Source organism: Haematobia irritans, chromosome 2 (assembly GCF_050003625.1).
Source record: "Haematobia irritans isolate KBUSLIRL chromosome 2, ASM5000362v1, whole genome shotgun sequence".
Taxonomy (NCBI): Eukaryota; Metazoa; Arthropoda; class Insecta; order Diptera; family Muscidae; genus Haematobia; species Haematobia irritans.
This window is the reverse complement of record NC_134398.1, coordinates 204,434,953-204,452,918: the sequence shown is the minus strand read 5'-3', so window position 1 is coordinate 204,452,918 and position 17,966 is coordinate 204,434,953. Positions and strand designations below refer to the sequence as shown.

Below are 17,966 nucleotides of genomic sequence, written 5' to 3'. Positions count from 1 at the left end.
CATAAAATTTAAGACACAAATTTTGTAAATTTGCGTCCCTCCCTCATGTCTTTGAACTAAGGCTAATTTTCCTTAAAGTAAACAAACACATTTTTTATTTAAAGATATCGTCCTAAAATTAACTGAAATATTGAATCTTTAGATTTAAGATAAAAACGCTTCAAATATAGGCTAAGACTAATTTTGAGGATTTATCATTTTTGGTTTAAAGTTTTTTTTTTTTTGGAAATAAAAAAAAAGGTTTTACTTTGAAGTATCCGTTATAATTTGGATTTTAAACTGGCATTTGTTTGTACATGAGTACCTTTATTAATAAACCGCGAAAAGATAATGAAAATTTGATAAATGAGATCTGTTTCCTAATTTTAATTTTATTGGTCATTTAAAGCCAGATAGGTCGCTAAAAAATTTCTTTATTTTAAAGAAGCCGCATCTTTGCCTCGGAATCAATACCAAAATCCTTAAGGGAAGGTTAAAATCTTCGAATCTAAGTAAACTTTTTGTTGAGTGTAGAAAATTTTATGATAATCGCAATTTTTATAGAAAATTTTTATTATAATTGAATTTTCATAGAAAAATTAATTAAAATCGAATTTTCATGGAAAAATTGATTATGTTAAAATCGATTTTTATAGACGATTTAAAGATGATCGTCCGGCTTGTGAAAGGTTTGATTGTTTAAGGCCACAAGGTAAACACAGCCGCAGTTTATCGTGTAGGAAGAACATTTTCGTGCGATTCCCCAAAATATAATAAGAATGAACTACTGCGTGGTTAATATGGTCATGCTTTGATTTTATTTACTCTTAGTTCGTGTTCTCTTTTATGAGATAATGTAATTTCGTAAATAACTACCATTTACCAGGCTATTACATTTTCGCTTCTTTAATAATGGAAATCACAAGAATTAGGGTAGAATTTTAGCATGATATAGTTCAGGTTTTCCTAGTTCACTTTTTTCTGTGTAAAATTAACCCAGTTTACCCATCTGATTCGTGTTATTCATTTATTTTTTTGTTATTTGCATGTAGTATATGTAGCTTTTCTTTTTACTTGGATTTGATTTAAGCCTTTTCTTTGTGTAATCAATGTTATTTTCGTTTGATTGAAAACTAATCGTTATTTAAGTAACAATTTTGTTAGAGTGTTGTGTTCAAACACACAGAAAAAATCCCACATCAATGATGGAAGTGGAATTCGAAAGACACGTATCGTGCACTTACCACAATACCACAGAAAGGTGAAGAAGACATGTTTCATTCCCTGACATCCGCCAGAGCTATATAGTTTCACGTTTTTGTTATCTGTCTGTTTTTTTTTTTTAGTTTGTTAGTTTGTTTTGTTTGTTCAATGCTATTCGATTCATTGTATTCAATGGTTAAATATCAACGGTCATCAACTTTGAAGATGGCAGTAGTATTCAGACATTTGAATGAATGAGTTACTACATTCGAAAGATCGAAAAGTTTACTGCAATGCTCAACCATTATATGTGGCATTTTAAATTTCCTGCTAACATTTTCTTACCTTTGGGAAAATGTTATAAGATAGTGCATAATGAAAATTCCAAACATATTAAAATTTTTCTTAAATTCCTAAATGCAGCATCAGATCTTAATAATTTCCAATATATATGACGTTATTTATCGGTATGTCGCATTGTTTAAGCTCAATCGTGTTCCGAAAGATCAGCTTAAAAAGATTAAATTTCGTACTAAAAGAAATTGGGATTGGTCGATTTATCCGAAAAATTCGATTACAATTAAATTTTGCTATAAAAAATAGATTGCAATAAATTTTTTTATAAAAAAATCGATTATAATTAAATTTTCTATAAAAATTTTATTACTATCGAAAGAAAATCAGATTTTCCAATAGGATTTTCTATAAATATAACCCAATTTTAATTTATTATAAAAAAATCGATTATAATTAAATTTTCTATAAAAATTTTATTACTATCGAAAGAAAATCAGATTTTCCAATAGGATTTTCTATAAATATAACCCAGTTTTAATTTATTACAACAATTCAATTTTCATAAAATTTTCTATAAAAATTCGACTATAAGTAATTTTCTATAAAAATTAGATTACAATCCAATTTTCTAAAATAAGTCGATAATAATGAAAATTTCGATAAAAATTCGATTACGATAATTTTTTTTTATAAAAAGAGGATTTTCTATAAAAATATAAATTTTAACAAAAATTTTTATGAAAATTTGATTATAATCTAAATTTATTATAACAATTCAATTATCATCCCATTTTCTATAAAAATTCGATTGCGATAATTTTTTTTATAGAAAATCGATTATAATCAAATTTTTATATAAATTCGACAAAATGAAATTTGTAATTAAATTTTCTACAAAAATTCGACGGTAATTAATTTTCTTTAAAACTTTGAATAAAATTTAATTTTCTAAAAAAAATTATTTTATAATAAAATTTTCGATAAAGCGTTCATTATGATCAAATTGTTTATAAAAATTCGACTACAATGTCCTATAAAAAAATCGATTATTATCAAAATTAAATATAAGAGTAAAAAAATATCATCTATAAAAATTTGATTATAATAATTTAATATTTTTCAAATTTTTTATAAAAATTCAATCAAAGTCAAAATTTATTACAAAAATTCAATATCATATTCATATCATCAAATGTTCTATAAACATTTGACTATAAAAATTTTCTATAAAAATTTTCTATAAAAATTTTCTATAAAAATTTTCTATAAAAATTTTCTATAAAAATTCGATTATAATAAAATCGATAACGATTAATTTTTTTTATAAAAATTCGATGAAAATAAAATTTTCTATAAAAATTCGATGATGATAATGAAAATTTATTATAAAAATTCAATAACATATTAAAAATATGTTCTATAAAATGTGATTATTATAAAATTTTCTATAAAAAATCTATTAAAATCAAATTTTCTTACAATTTCGATTACGATAAAATAATGTAAAAAAATCGATTACTATCAAAATTCGATGAAAATCAATTTTTCCATAAAAAATCGATAATAATTATATTTTCGACAAAAATTCCACTAATTATATTTTCGATAAAAATTCCATCAAATAATCTAAAAAAAACTGATTACTATCAAAATTTTCTACAAAAAGTCGATGAAAACCAATTTTTCCATAAAAATTTGATAGAAATTATATTTTCGATAAAAATTCCATTAAGATCAAATTTTCTATAAAAAATCAAAGAAAAGCAATTTTTCTATAAAAATTCGATTGTGATAAAATTTCCTACAAAAATTCAATTACAATCAAATATTGCAATAAAAAATCGTTTATAATTAAATGTTGCAAAAAAAATGTTCGATTATAATAAAATTTTCTTTAAAACTACAATTAAAATTATTTTTTTTTTAACAAAATTCGATTAACATTAAATTTGCTATACAAATACAACAAAGTATAATCAAATTTTCCTAAAAATTCGATTACGAAATTATAACTATGAAAGTTTTATTATGAGCAAAATTTTTCGATTACAATCAAATTTCGTCATTTACCATCATCTTCTATGAAAATTCGAGTATTAGTGAAAAAATCCTATAAAAATTCGCATGCAATCAGATTTTCTATAAAAGTTCGATCACAATACAATTTTCTATAAAAATTCGATAATAATTAAATTTTCAATAAAAATATGATTACAATCCTATTTTCTATAAAAATTCAATCAATTTTCCATAAAAAAATCGATTATCTTATTATCAAATTTGCTATACAAATTCGATTAACGTGAAATTTTCCGAAAAATTCGATTACGAAATTATTACTACGAAAATTTTATTATCATCAAAATTTTTCGATTACAATCGAATTTCGTCAATTGTAAAGGGTGATTCTTTTGAGGTTAGGATTTTCATGCATTAGTATTTGACAGATCACGTGGGATTTCAGACATGGTGTCAAAGAGAAAGATGCTCAGTATGCTTTGACATTACATCATGAATAGCCGAACGATCTGCCACAACGTCGAATTTTCAGTTAATGGGCCCTAGAAAAGTTGGCAGAAAATCCGCTTTTTTATCGACAAATTTTGTTCAGCGATGAGGCTCATTTCTGGTTGAATGGCTACGTAAATAAGCAAAATTGCCGCATTTGGAGTGAAGAGCAACCAGAAGCCGTTCAAGAACTGCCCATGCATCCCGAAAAATGTACTGTTTGGTGTGGTTTGTACGCTGGTGGAATCATTGGACCGTATTTTTTCAAAGATGCTGTTGGACGCAACGTTACGGTGAATGGCGATCGCTATCGTTCGATGCTAACAAACTTTTTGTTGCCAAAAATGGAAGAACTGAACTTGGTTGACATGTGGTTTCAACAAGATGGCGCTACATGCCACACAGCTCGCGATTCTATGGCCATTTTGAGGGAAAACTTCGGAGAACAATTCATCTCAAGAAATGGACCGGTAAGTTGGCCACCAAGATCATGCGATTTGACGCCTTTAGACTATTTTTTGTGGGGCTACGTCAAGTCTAAAGTCTACAGAAATAAGCCAGCAACTATTCCAGCTTTGGAAGACAACATTTCCGAAGAAATTCGGGCTATTCCGGCCGAAATGCTCGAAAAAGTTGCCCAAAATTGGACTTTCCGAATGGACCACCTAAGACGCAGCCGCGGTCAACATTTAAATGAAATTATCTTCAAAAAGTAAATGTCATGGACCAATCTAACGTTTCAAATAAAGAACCGATTTTGCAAATTTTATGCGTTTTTTTTTTTAAAAAAAGTTATCAAGCTCTTAACAAATCACCTTTTATATGATAATCTTCTATGAAAATTTGATTATTAGTAAAAATTTTCTATAAAAATTATCTGTGAAAATTCGATAACCATCAATAATTTTAAATGAGAATTTAACTATAATATTAAACTTTTTTTATGGATATAGATTGTTATTAATTTTTCTATGGAAATTCGGTTATCATTAAATTTAGTATGGAAATTCGATTATCATCAAATTTTCTAGAAAAATTCGATCATCATCAATTTTCTAGGGAAATTCGAATATCATAAAATTTTCTGGGAAAATTAGATTACTATTAAAAATTTACTATGAAAATTCGATCATCATAATTTCTACAAAATTTCGACAAATACAAAATTGCCATTAAATTTTCTACATTATTCCTTAATAATAAAATCATCTATAAATTTTGCGTTATTATCAATATTTTCTATAAAATAAAAATTACAAACTTAATATGCGCCATAGTTCTTATACTCTCATAATCTCTCTCTCTCTGTGTCTCTACTTTTATATCCCCTTGATGATATATTTTGTATGACATCAAAAAAAGTAGGATACTTAAAAGTTCGCATATACATATATCCAATGATATTTCCGTCTGTCCTTTTATCGGCCCTTCTGCCCGCCACTCTCTTATGAGTTCTGTACGTTTTGCAGTCACCATTTTAGGTTAGACAGAGGGAAAATAGAAAACATGACTGGAAGTATGACAAAGTATTATTTTTATATTAGAGAAGATGACATTATTTGTGTTAGTGATGATGGTTCTTTCCTGTGGCGATGCTTTGCGGATAATGTCGATACCGTTTTAGGATCATGTTCTGCAACTAAACTAGGCAGCAGTCAGGCCCATCCAACCACAACTGGAGATGAGATGATGACGATGATGCTGCTGATGACATTTTGATTAAGTGTCTCACATGTTGCGGCTTTTATAGACGTTACGTTTATGTTGGAGTTGGTATGAGAGTGTGTCGTAGCCATTTTTATAATGGCTGAACGCTCTAGGTAAATTGATGCCGTATATTGCCTTTATGTGTCGTTCAAAAATATTTTTGAATTTTATGCAACTGTAAAATATCAACGAGTTAAGTCTGCACTTAAAAGCGGAAATGTTGTGTAACCGGTGGGTAATGGCCTTTTTTCTATGTTGTTTTTCCCGAACCGAAATATGCAATTGAATTACCTCTCTATCTAGCGAAACCACATCCAGTAATCAATAGATACTTGTTGGAGTCATTAGAATAGACAAAAAAAAATCAAACAATCCAGAGTAAGAAAAGCACCAAATTTGACTTTAAAAGCACTGAAGAAAAATTAACTCTTCAATGATATAAGGAATTTTTATGTAAACAAATGAGGCTTTATGGAATACTAGGGATTACCCAAATGTCTTAGATAATTTTATAATAATCGATTTTTTTTCGAAAATTTGATAATAATCAAATTTTCATAGAAAATTTTGATAATCCAAGTTTTATAGAAATATGTGATGATAACCGAATTTTTATAGATTTGGATAATAACAGTTTTTTAGAAAATTTCATAATAATCGAGTTTTTAAAGAAAATTTGATGATAATCGAATTTTTAAAGAAAATTTGATGATAATCGAATTTTTATATAAATATGTAATGATAAGTGAATTTTCATGGAAAATTAGATGATAATCGAGTTTCAATGAAAAATTTGATGATAATTGAATTTTAATGAAAAATTTGATGATAATTGAATTTTCATGGAAAATTTGATGATAATCGAATTTTCATGAAGAATTTGAAAATAATGGAATTTTCATGGAAAATTTGATGGTAATCGAGTTTTAATGGAAAATTTTATGATGATCGAATTGAATGAATGAATTTTCATTTTCGTTATAATCGAATTTTCATAGAACATTTTATGACGTTAGAATATTTTTTAGATATTTTTGTGATATTAAATTTTCATCGATGATGAATTGTCATCATCATATTCGAATATTCATATAACATTTGATCATAATCGAATTTTTATAGAATATTTTATCGTAATCGATATTTCATGATAATCGAATTTTCATGAAGAATTTGAAAATAATGGAGTTTTCATGGAAAATTTGATGGTAATCGAGTTTTAATGGAAAATTTTATGATAATCGAATTGAATGAATGAATTTTCATTTTCGTTATAATCGAATTTTCATAGAACATTTTATGACGTTAGAATATTTTTTAGATATTTTTGTGATATTGAATTTTCATCGATGATGAATTTTCATCATCATATTCGATTATTCATATAACATTTGATCATAATCGAATTTTTATAGAATATTTTATCGTAATCGAAATTTTATGGAATAGTTTTTATGATAATCGAATTTTAAGGAATAGTTTTTTTTTATCGAATTTTCATATAAAATTTAATAATAATCGAATTTTCATAAAAAACTTTTGTGGTAATCCAATTTTTACGGAATATTTTGATGAAAATAGAAATTTTATGAATATTTGGACGACAATCGATTTGTTAGAAATTTTTATAATAATAAATGTTTATAAAAATGTTTGCGATAATCGAAGTTTCATTGAACATTTAATGATAATTACATTTTCGTAGAATTTTCATAGAAATTTTGATGTTAATCGAATTTAAATATCGTGGAAATTTTCTATGAAAATTTGAGGGTAATCGAATTTTCATAGAAATTTTAAGGATAATCGAATTTTCATACAAGAATTTGATGATAATCGAATTTTCATAGAAAATTTTACGATAATCGAATTTTCCAAGAAAATTTCGTGTTAATGGAATTTTCATAGAAAATTTGATGATAATCGAATATTCATAGAAAATTGTATGGTAATCGAATTTTCATAGAATATTTGATGATAATCGAATTTTCATTTAAAATTTGACGATAATCGAATTTTCATAGAAAATTTGACGATACTCGAATTTTCATTGAAAATCGAAATCGAATTTTTATAGTAAATTTGACGATACTCGAATTTTCCTAGAGCATTTTAAGATAATTGAATTTTCATAGAAGATTTTATTTATAAATAATTTTATGATAACCGAAAATTTATAGAACATTTTATGATATTATGGAATTTTCATAGCAAACTTCGTGTTAGTCGAATTTTCATAGAATTTCATAGAATATTTGATGATAATCGAATTTTAATATCGTCGAATTTGATGATATTCGAATTTTCATATAAAATTTGACGATAATCGAATCTTCATAGAAAATTTGATGATAATCGAGTTTTCATAGAAAATTTTACGATAATTAAATTTTCATAGAAAATTTTACGATAATTAAATTTTCAAAGAAAATTTGACGATAATCGAATTTTCATAGAAAATTTTATGATAATCGAATTATCATAGAAAATTTTATGATAATCGAATTTTCATAGAATATTTGATGATAATCGAATTTTCATACAAAATTTCGTGTTAATCGAATGTTTATAGTAAATTTGATGGTAATCGAATTTTCAAAGAAAATTTCGTGTTAATCGAATTTTCATATAAAATTTGACCATAATCGAATTTTCATATAAAATTTGACGATAATCGAATTTTCATAGAACATTTTAAGATAATTGAATTTTCATAGAACATTTTAAGATAATTGAATTTTCATAGAATATTTGATGATAATCGAATTTTCATACAAAATTTCGTGTTAATCGAATGTTTATAGAAAATTTGATGGTAATCGAATTTTCAAAGAAAATTTCGTGTTAATCGAATGTTCATATAAAATTTGACGATAATCGAATTTTCATAGAAAATTTGATGATAATCGAATTTTCATAGAACATTTTAAGATAATTGAATTTTCATAGAAGATTTTATTTATAAATAATTTTAAGACAATCGAAAATTTATAGAAAATTTTATGATATTATGGAATTTTCATAACAAACTTCGTGTTAGTCCAATTTTCATAGAATTTCATAGAATATTTGAAGATAATCGAATTTTAATATCGTAAAAATGTTCGTGATAATCGAGTTTTCTTAAAAGATGTTGATTATATAGAATATTTGATGCTAATTTAATTTTCATGAAAAATGTATTTCAGTTTCAGTTTATAGCAAAATTTTATGATAATCGAAATATTGTGAAAATTTTCGTGGTAATCGGGGTTTTCATAGAAATTTTAATGATATTCGAATTTTCATAAAAAATTTGTTTGTAATCGAATTTTCAAAGAAAAATTTATTATAGTCGAATTTTCATAGAACATTTTATGATAATGGAATTTTTCTAGAAATTTTGTTGATAATTGAATTTTCATAGAAAATAATTTGATAATAATCAAATTTTCCCAGAAAATTTCGTGTTAATCGAATTTTCATAGAAAATTTAGTGTTAATCAAATTTTCAAAGAAAATGTCATGATAACCGAATTTTCATAAATATGGTATAGTAAGGGGTGATTCTTTTGAGGTTAGGATTTTCATGCATTAGTATTTGACAGATCACGTGGGATTTCAGACATGGTGTCAAAGAGAAAGATGCTCAGTATGCTTTGACATTTCATCATGAATAGACTTACTAACGAGCCACAACGTCGAATTTTCAGTGAATGGGCCCTAGAAAAGTTGGCAGAAAATCCGCTTTTTTATCGACAAATTTTGTTCAGCGATGAGGCTCATTTCTGGTTGAATGGCTACGTAAATAAGCAAAATTGCCGCATTTGGAGTGAAGAGCAACCAGAAGCCGTTCAAGAACTGCCCATGCATCCCGAAAAATGCACTGTTTGGTGTGGTTTGTACGCTGGTGGAATCATTGGACCGTATTTTTTCAAAGATGCTGTTGGACGCAACGTTACGGTGAATGGCGATCGCTATCGTTCGATGCTAACAAACTTTTTGTTGCCAAAAATGGAAGAACTGAACTTGGTTGACATGTGGTTTCAACAAGATGGCGCTACATGCCACACAGCTCGCGATTCTATGGCCATTTTGAGGGAAAACTTCGGAGAACAATTCATCTCAAGAAATGGACCGGTAAGTTGGCCACCAAGATCATGCGATTTGACGCCTTTAGACTATTTTTTGTGGGGCTACGTCAAGTCTAAAGTCTACAGAAATAAGCCAGCAACTATTCCAGCTTTGGAAGACAACATTTCCGAAGAAATTCGGGCTATTCCGGCCGAAATGCTCGAAAAAGTTGCCCAAAATTGGACTTTCCGAATGGACCACCTAAGACGCAGCCGCGGTCAACATTTAAATGAAATTATCTTCAAAAAGTAAATGTCATGGACCAATCTAACGTTTCAAATAAAGAACCGATGAGATTTTGCAAATTTTATGCGTTTTTTTAAAAAAAAAGTTATCAAGCTCTTAACAAATCACCCTTTATATTTGATGCTACTTTAAAAAAAATATATATATATTAGAATCGAAAGTTTATATAAAAATTTTATGATAATCGTTGCTTCGGGATAAACGAACTTGCATGGAAATTTTGATAATATGTGAATTTATATAAAAAAAATCTTAATAATCTAATTTTCATAGAAAATTTGGTGATATTTGATTATAATTGAATGTTTAGAAAATATTTTATAATAATCGAATCGAATTTTTATAGAAATTTTCGTAATGATCGAATTTTTATATAATAATGGAAGACGATCGAACTTCCAATTCCAATTGATGATTATCCAATCCAATGCAATTTTTATACAGAGTTTATTAATCATCGAGATTTCATAAAACCATTCGATGATAAACGAATATTCTTCGATTTTTTTTTAAAAAATGTTGTGATAATCGAATTTTTATAAAAAAATCTTATTTTGATCATATTTTCATAGAAATGTTCTTGTTATTCGATTTTTTTTTTTAGATTTTCGTCCTAATCCAGTTTTTTAAGTATATTAAATGCTAAATGAATTCTTATTTTGTGATAATCGAGTTTTGATACAAAAATGTCATAATGATCGAATTTCCAGTATATCAAATTTTTATAGAAAATTTAATGATATTGAAATTTTTATAGAAATATTTCGTCATGATCGAATTTTCATAGAAATTTTTGTGATTAGCGATTTTTTATATAAATTTGCTAATCGACTTTTCATAAAAAATTTTATGATAATCATATTCTCGTAGAAAATTTCATTATATCGAATTTTCATTGAATAATTTTTTTATATTCGAATTTTTATAGAAATGTTGATGTTAATGGAATTTTCATAGGAAATGTGATGCTAATCGAATTTGCATAGAATATTTGATGATAATCGGACTTTTGTATAAATTCGATTATATTTAGCTAAATTGTAATTAAATTTTTATTTAATCCTCTAATGCCCAATCCCGCCTTTAGGCGGGCTTCATTAAATCAGCAAGCTTTTAATAAAACACACCTTAAGACAACAAATATGGATAAAATGAAAAGAAAACTTAGTTAAAACTATTCAAGAGGCTTACCAGCATATACTGAATTTAACCGTATAATTTTTTTCTTGTTTAGTTTTCTCCTTTTTGTGCCGTTAACATTGAATATTTAATCCGCTGGCAAAAAAAAATGGGGCATTAGAGGGTTAATTACTAATTTAAAAACTTTTGTTTTAAATTTTTAATAAAAATCAGTTTTTTTTATTTTTTTACTTTAATGATATTGAAAAAAATTTTTTTTAGAATGATAATCAATTTTCTAACAAAATTGTTCCTTAAAATATCTCAGTGTATATCTGGACCACCGCTTGGCTACTATACGAGCCGAAACAAGTACATATTGGAATTCATGGATGAACCAGTTACTCATAGTTGGACCATGGCAATTTAGTGTGAGTTTGTAAGTAACAAAAAAAAATGTCATTGACACGACAGTTTTAAACTCTGGACAAAAGTATGTGGAAAATGTGCTCTGCTTGGCCAAGTTTCAAGGAGTTTGTTGGCCAATATTGGGACCAGTTTCACTTGTTTCACTTGCTACTCTCGTTCCCTGCAATTTTTCCCCCCATTCAATGCCAAGTTTATGGTAACATCATATGATGTGTGCAAATAATGGCTTGACTTGAGATGTGACGATGGCCAAAGTTAACGACGGAAATCTGATTTAAATCGACGTACATAGAACGGTGTGGCAGCGATGTTCCATTAAATGTCGAATACCCATAAGGGTGGCTATTCAGTGACATTCAGTTGGATATGGATAAAATTCTGAGATTTCTTATGATGGTATATTTAAAACTTTTTTCAAAAGATTAAAAACTTTTTTCATTTCTCTAATTTCTTCATGAAGGCAAGAAAGTTTAAATTCTATGAAAAAACAGCTAAAAGAGCTTAGCTAGAAAAGCTTTTCATGTTCTGGCAAATATGCGAGTAAGAAGGATAAAGTTTTTTCATTCTGGAAAAGGGGAATTTACTTGAAACGCTATACAATTTTTTTTAATCTAAAGATTTTCTCTTATTTATTGAAAATCGTAAACCTACCTTTTTCGCCCCCATGTAATTACTCTGAAACGAGAGAAAAAATACTTAAATTAAAATTTATTGAAATTGAACATCAAAAAGCTTAAAATAAATCATTACAAATACGGTTTTAGGGGATCTAAATGATCCCCCATTTGAAATATGTATGTCACCCCATTCCTCACCCACACACACACAGTACATATATTTTCAGATATTGTCTGCCCCAAAAACTTATTTAAATATTTACTGGCTGTTAGAGACATTAATTTAAACAGTTATCTCTTCATTTCCTGTTGTGTTGGAAACATGCGAAAATTCTAACCTCCTTTTAAAGCCTTAGGACGGACGCAACATTCCTTTGATAAGGAAATTTTCCTAACAGATTTCAGCCACAAGAAAATGTGGTAAGGCTATCCACACCACAACCACACAATGTCAGCCCAGGCAACCAACTACCCACCTCTACCTCGTCTTTATATTCTCTCCTTCTTGCCCAGCTACCAGCATCTGAGAGCATGAAAAACAGAATTCTTAATGCTGATGGTATTATCTCGTAAAGCTAAAGAAGCTCTAGGTATGTACCATATTTCATTTTGGGATGTGGTTGAAGGGGTCAGAGAGAGTAAGAGAAAGAGAGAGAGAGAGAGCTAATGTACCAGTATACGTTATATTGGACGTCTCCGGCTATGGTATCTTGAGGTATTTTCGTAATAATTTATTATCTCACACTGCTTGTTGCATTTGTCATCATTTATAACAAATATTTCTCTTACAGATCCTTCCTTCTGGTGGTTTGTCGTTATATGTTAAAGCATTACGTTTCTTAAACAGTACCAATAACAGAATTATTGTGTAACAAACAAACAACTTAACTTAAAAACGACGACATCCATAAGTGACAGTAATAATAATAATATTTTCTTAAGCATTCAGCCAGATGCTGTTGTGGACTTTCCTACTCCTTTGGGTAAAAACAAACATTTCAAAATAGAATTGCAAAAACAAAAACTGGCAAAAAATATTTAATCGAATATATATATTCCGATTAAACCCTGCACAATTTTGTACATCCGCATTTTCAATAGCATATCTGAGGGCTGATAAGTTCCCGGTCTGATACATAGATGGCGTCGCTAGTATTAAATGCATATTATTTTTATATAGTACCAACCTTCAAATGATTCGTGTCAAAATTTGAAATCTGTAAGTCAATTAGTTTGTGAGATAGAGCGTCGTTTGTGAAGCAACTTTTGTCATTGTGAAAAAATTTTAAAAAAAGGAATTTCGTTTTTTGATAAAATACTGTTTTCTGAAGGGAAAAAATACGGTGGAAGCAAAAACTTGGCTTAATAATGAGTTTCCAAACTCTGCCCCAGGGAAATCAACAATAATTGATTGGTATGCAAAATTCAAGCGTGGTGAAATGAGCACGGAGGACGGTGAACGCAGTGGACGCCCGAAAGAGGTGGTTACCGACGAAAACATCAAAAAAATCCACAAAATGATTTTGAATGACCGTAAAATGAAGTTGATCGAGATAGCAGAGGCCTTAAAGATATCAAAGGAACGTGTTGGTCATATCATTCATCAATATTTGAATATGCGGAAACTCTGTGCAAAATGGGTGCCGCGCGAGCTCACATTTTACCAAAATCAACAACGTGTTGATGACTCTGAGCGGTGTTTGCAGCTGTTAACTCGTAATACACCCGAGTTTTTCCGTCGATATGTGACAATGGATGAAACATGGCTCCATCACTACACTCCTGAGTCCAATCGACAGTCGTCTGAGTGGACCGGTGAACCGTCTCAAAGTCCGCTGGCAAAGTAATGGCCTCTGTTTTTTTGGGATGTGCATGGAATAATTTTTATCAATTATCTTGAGAAGGGAAAAACCATCAACAGTGACTATTATATGGCGTTATTGGAGCGTTTGAAAGTCGAAATCGCGGCAAAACGGCCCCATATGAAGAAGAAAAAAAGTGTTGTTCCACCAAGACAACGCACCGTGCCACAAGTCATTGAGAACGATGGCAAAAATTCATGAATTGGGCTTCGAATTGCTTCCCCACTCACCGTATTCTCCAGATCTGGCCCCCAGCGACTTTTTCTTGTTCTCAGACCTCAAAAAGATGCTCGCAGGGAAAAAATTTGGCTGCAGTGAAGAGGTGATCGCCGAAACCGAAGGAGTACTACCAAAATACTTTCAAAAAATTGGAAGGTCGTTATAATCGTTGTATCGCTCTTGAAGGGAACTATGTTGAATAATAAAAACGAATTTTGACAAAAAAAATGTGTTTTTCTTTGTTAGACCGGGGACTTATCAGCCAATCTGTTATAATCGTTGTGTCGCTCTTGAAGGGAACTATGTTGAATAATAAAAACGAATTTTGACAAAAAAAAATGTGTTTTTCTTTGTTAGACCGGGGACTTATCAGCCAACCTGTTATAAAGGTTTATGTTCTCATATACATATATTTAAATCTGACCAGATCTGGACAAAATTCGTCAGAGTTCTACAAAATTTATAGACTTTATATTTATGTCGGCTAATGCCCTGGAGAAACACAATGTTAGTAAAAACAGGTAAGGAAGGTCTGAAGTCGGGCGGAACCGACTACAGCGAAACCTCTCAAACTTGAACACTCTGAAAACCGGAAACCTCCCAAACATGGACAGTTGTCTGAGGACGTTTGCTATATTAACACATTAAAATTAACCTCTCAAACCTGGACAACTCCCAAAGGTGGACAAAATGTAGGCGACCGGAAGTAGAATTAACATTCCATACAGTGAAGCCTCTGAAAGGTGTCCACCTTTCACTGTATATTATACCATGCACCACTTTGTAGATCCACATTTTCGATACCATATCAAATCCGTCAAATAGACACAACTATGAATTATTTAATCCGCTTAACGTTTTCTCTAGAAACTATAACTCGGTGTATACATTGTTCTCGTTATCTGAGTCGATTCCTGCCATAAAGGAAGTTATACTTAAGTTGGACAATAATGTTGCTGAGCCAAGGGTTGTCGCCTTCTAATTTTCAGGTATACATTGGATCCTGCTTTATTCATCTAACGGCGGGAGTCCCTATAATACGGTGGCACTTACTGGCCTAAAGGCTCGGAGGGTCCTTTCTGGTCCATTTCTAAAACACACGATGCGTCCATACTCTGACTTCTGGAACTTTAAGCCTTTTTGGCTCAACGGAGTATATGGAGTCCCTTCTGACCCATTTGTTGATATATGTTGAACCCTATCGAGTTCCGCGGAGCCCTTACTGGCTCAACGGGGTCCCTCCTGGCCCATCTCGACTAACTAACTTGGAGTCCCATACTCTGACTTCTGGAACTTTAAGCCTTTTTGGCTCAACGGATTATATGGAGTCCCTTCTGACCCATTTGTTGATATATGTTTAACCCTATCGAGTTCCGCGGAGCCCTTACTGGCTCAACGGGGTCCCTCCTGACCCATCTCGACTAACTAACTTGGAGTCCCTTCTGACTCGCTGTGGTCCTTACTGACCTATAGGGTCCCTTCTGGCCCAATTGTAATATAGAATTATATTTAATTGAATTGCTATATTTTGTAATGTCCCGGCTGCTATTAGCCGTGTAAATAAATAAATAAATATAAAGGTTTTTGTTCCCCTATACATACATTTAAATCTGACTCGAACTCAACAAAATTTGTTAGACTTCTACAAAATCTATAGACTTAAAATCTAATGCCCTGGGTTGGAATACAATGTTAGTAAAAACCAATTAGGGAAAGTCTAAAGTCGGGCGGGGCCGACTATATTATACCCTGCACCACTTTGTAGATCTAAATTTTCGATACCATATCACATCCGTTGGGTGCTATATATAAAGGTTTGTCCCAAATACATACATTTAAATATCACTCGGTCTGGACAGAATTTGATAGACTTCTACCAAATCTATAGACTCAAAATTTAAGTCAGATAATGCACTAGGTTGTAACACAATGTTAGTAAAAAACAATATGGGAAACATGTAAATCTGAAGCAATTTTAAGGAAACTTCGCAAAAGTTTATTTATGATTTATCGCTCGATATATATGTATTAGAAGTTTAGGAAAATTAGAGTCATTTTTACAACTTTTCGACTAAGCAGTGGCGATTTTACAAGGAAAATGTTGGTATTTTGACCATTTTTGTCGAAATCAGAAAAACATATATATGGGAGCTATACCTAAATCTGAACCGATTTCAACCAAATTTGGTACGCATAGGTACAATGCTAATTCTACTCCCTGTGCAAAATGTCAACTAAATCGCAGTAAAAAATTGGCCTCTGTGGTCATATGAGTGTAAATCGGGCGAAAGCTATATATGGGAGCTATATCTAAACCTGAACCGATTTCAATTAAATTTGGCACACTTGACTCCACTACTAGTTGTACTCCTAGTGCAAAATTTCAATCAAATTGGGCCAAACCTCTGGCTTCTAGGAACATATTAGTCCATATCGGGCGAAAGGTATATATGGGAGCTATATCTAAATCTGAACCGATTTCAACCAAATTTGGCACACATGACTACACTACTACTTGTACTTCTAGTGCAAAATTTCAACCAAATTGGGCCAAAACTCTGGCTTCTAGGATCATATTTGTCAATATCGGGCGAAAGATATATATGGGAGCTATATCTAAATCTGAACCGATTTCAATAAAATTTAGCACACTTGACTACACTACTAATTGTACTCCAAGTTCAAAATTTATATATAAGTGCATATCGGGCGAAAGATATATATGGGAGCTATATCTAAATCTGAACCGATTTCTTCCAAAATCAATAGGGTTCTATTCTGACCCAAAAGAGGAACATGTGTCAAATTTGAAGTCTATTGGACTTAAACTGCGACCTAGACTTTGATCACAAAAATGTGTTCACAGACAGACGGACGGACGGACAGACGGACATGGTTATATCGACTCAGGGAACCACCCCGAGCATTATTGCCAAAGACACCATGTGTCTATCTCGTCTCCCTGTTCCACAGTGTGGCGCAGGGTATAAAAATATGGGAAACATTTAAATCTGAAACAATTTTAAGGAAACTTCGCAAAAGTTTATTTATGATTTATCGCTCGATATATATGTATTAGAAGTTTAGGAAAACTAGAGTCATTTTTACAACTTTTCGACTAAGCAAAGGCGATTTGACAAGGAAAATGTTGGTATTTTGACCATTTGTGTCGAAATCAGGAAAACATATATATATGGGAGCTATATCTAAATCTGAACCGATTTCAACCAAATTTGGCACACATAGCTACAATGATAATTCTACTCCCTGTGCAAAAATATCAACTAAATCGAAGTAAAAAAAATGGCCTATGTGGTCATATGAGTGTAAATCGGGTGAAAGCTATATATGAGAGCTATATCTAAATCTGAACCGATTTCAACCAAATTTGGTACAGACAGTTGGAATGTTAAATCTACTTCCTGTGCAAAATTTCGGAATAAAAGATTGGCCACTGTTGTCCTTGATGAGGTAAATTTACACTGCAGGACACGGCTTGGACACATTCCGAAGGACATGACCTGAACACGGGTGCATGTACAGAGGACGTGTTAGGAAGATTTTACTATGAACACTACCTAAGCCTTGCCCAGCATGAAACCGGGGGCTAGAACCAAATTATGGAATTCGTCTAAGCAGTTAGAGCACATATCAGGGCGAATATTGA

The 17,966-nt window shown here is 30.3% G+C and overlaps 1 protein-coding gene across 4 annotated transcripts in view; it reads right to left on the bottom strand.

Moving 5' to 3' along the window:
* The window catches only part of Pgant5 (polypeptide N-acetylgalactosaminyltransferase 5), a 186,222-nt gene that overhangs the window by 109,594 nt on the left and 58,662 nt on the right, over positions 1 to 17,966 (bottom strand). For all 4 annotated transcript variants that reach the window (XM_075297278.1, XM_075297281.1, XM_075297276.1 and 1 more), the window contains exon 4: positions 12,253 to 12,276. The gene's annotated coding sequence lies outside the window, so the exon portion shown is untranslated. The remainder of the gene's footprint in view (positions 1 to 12,252; positions 12,277 to 17,966) is intronic.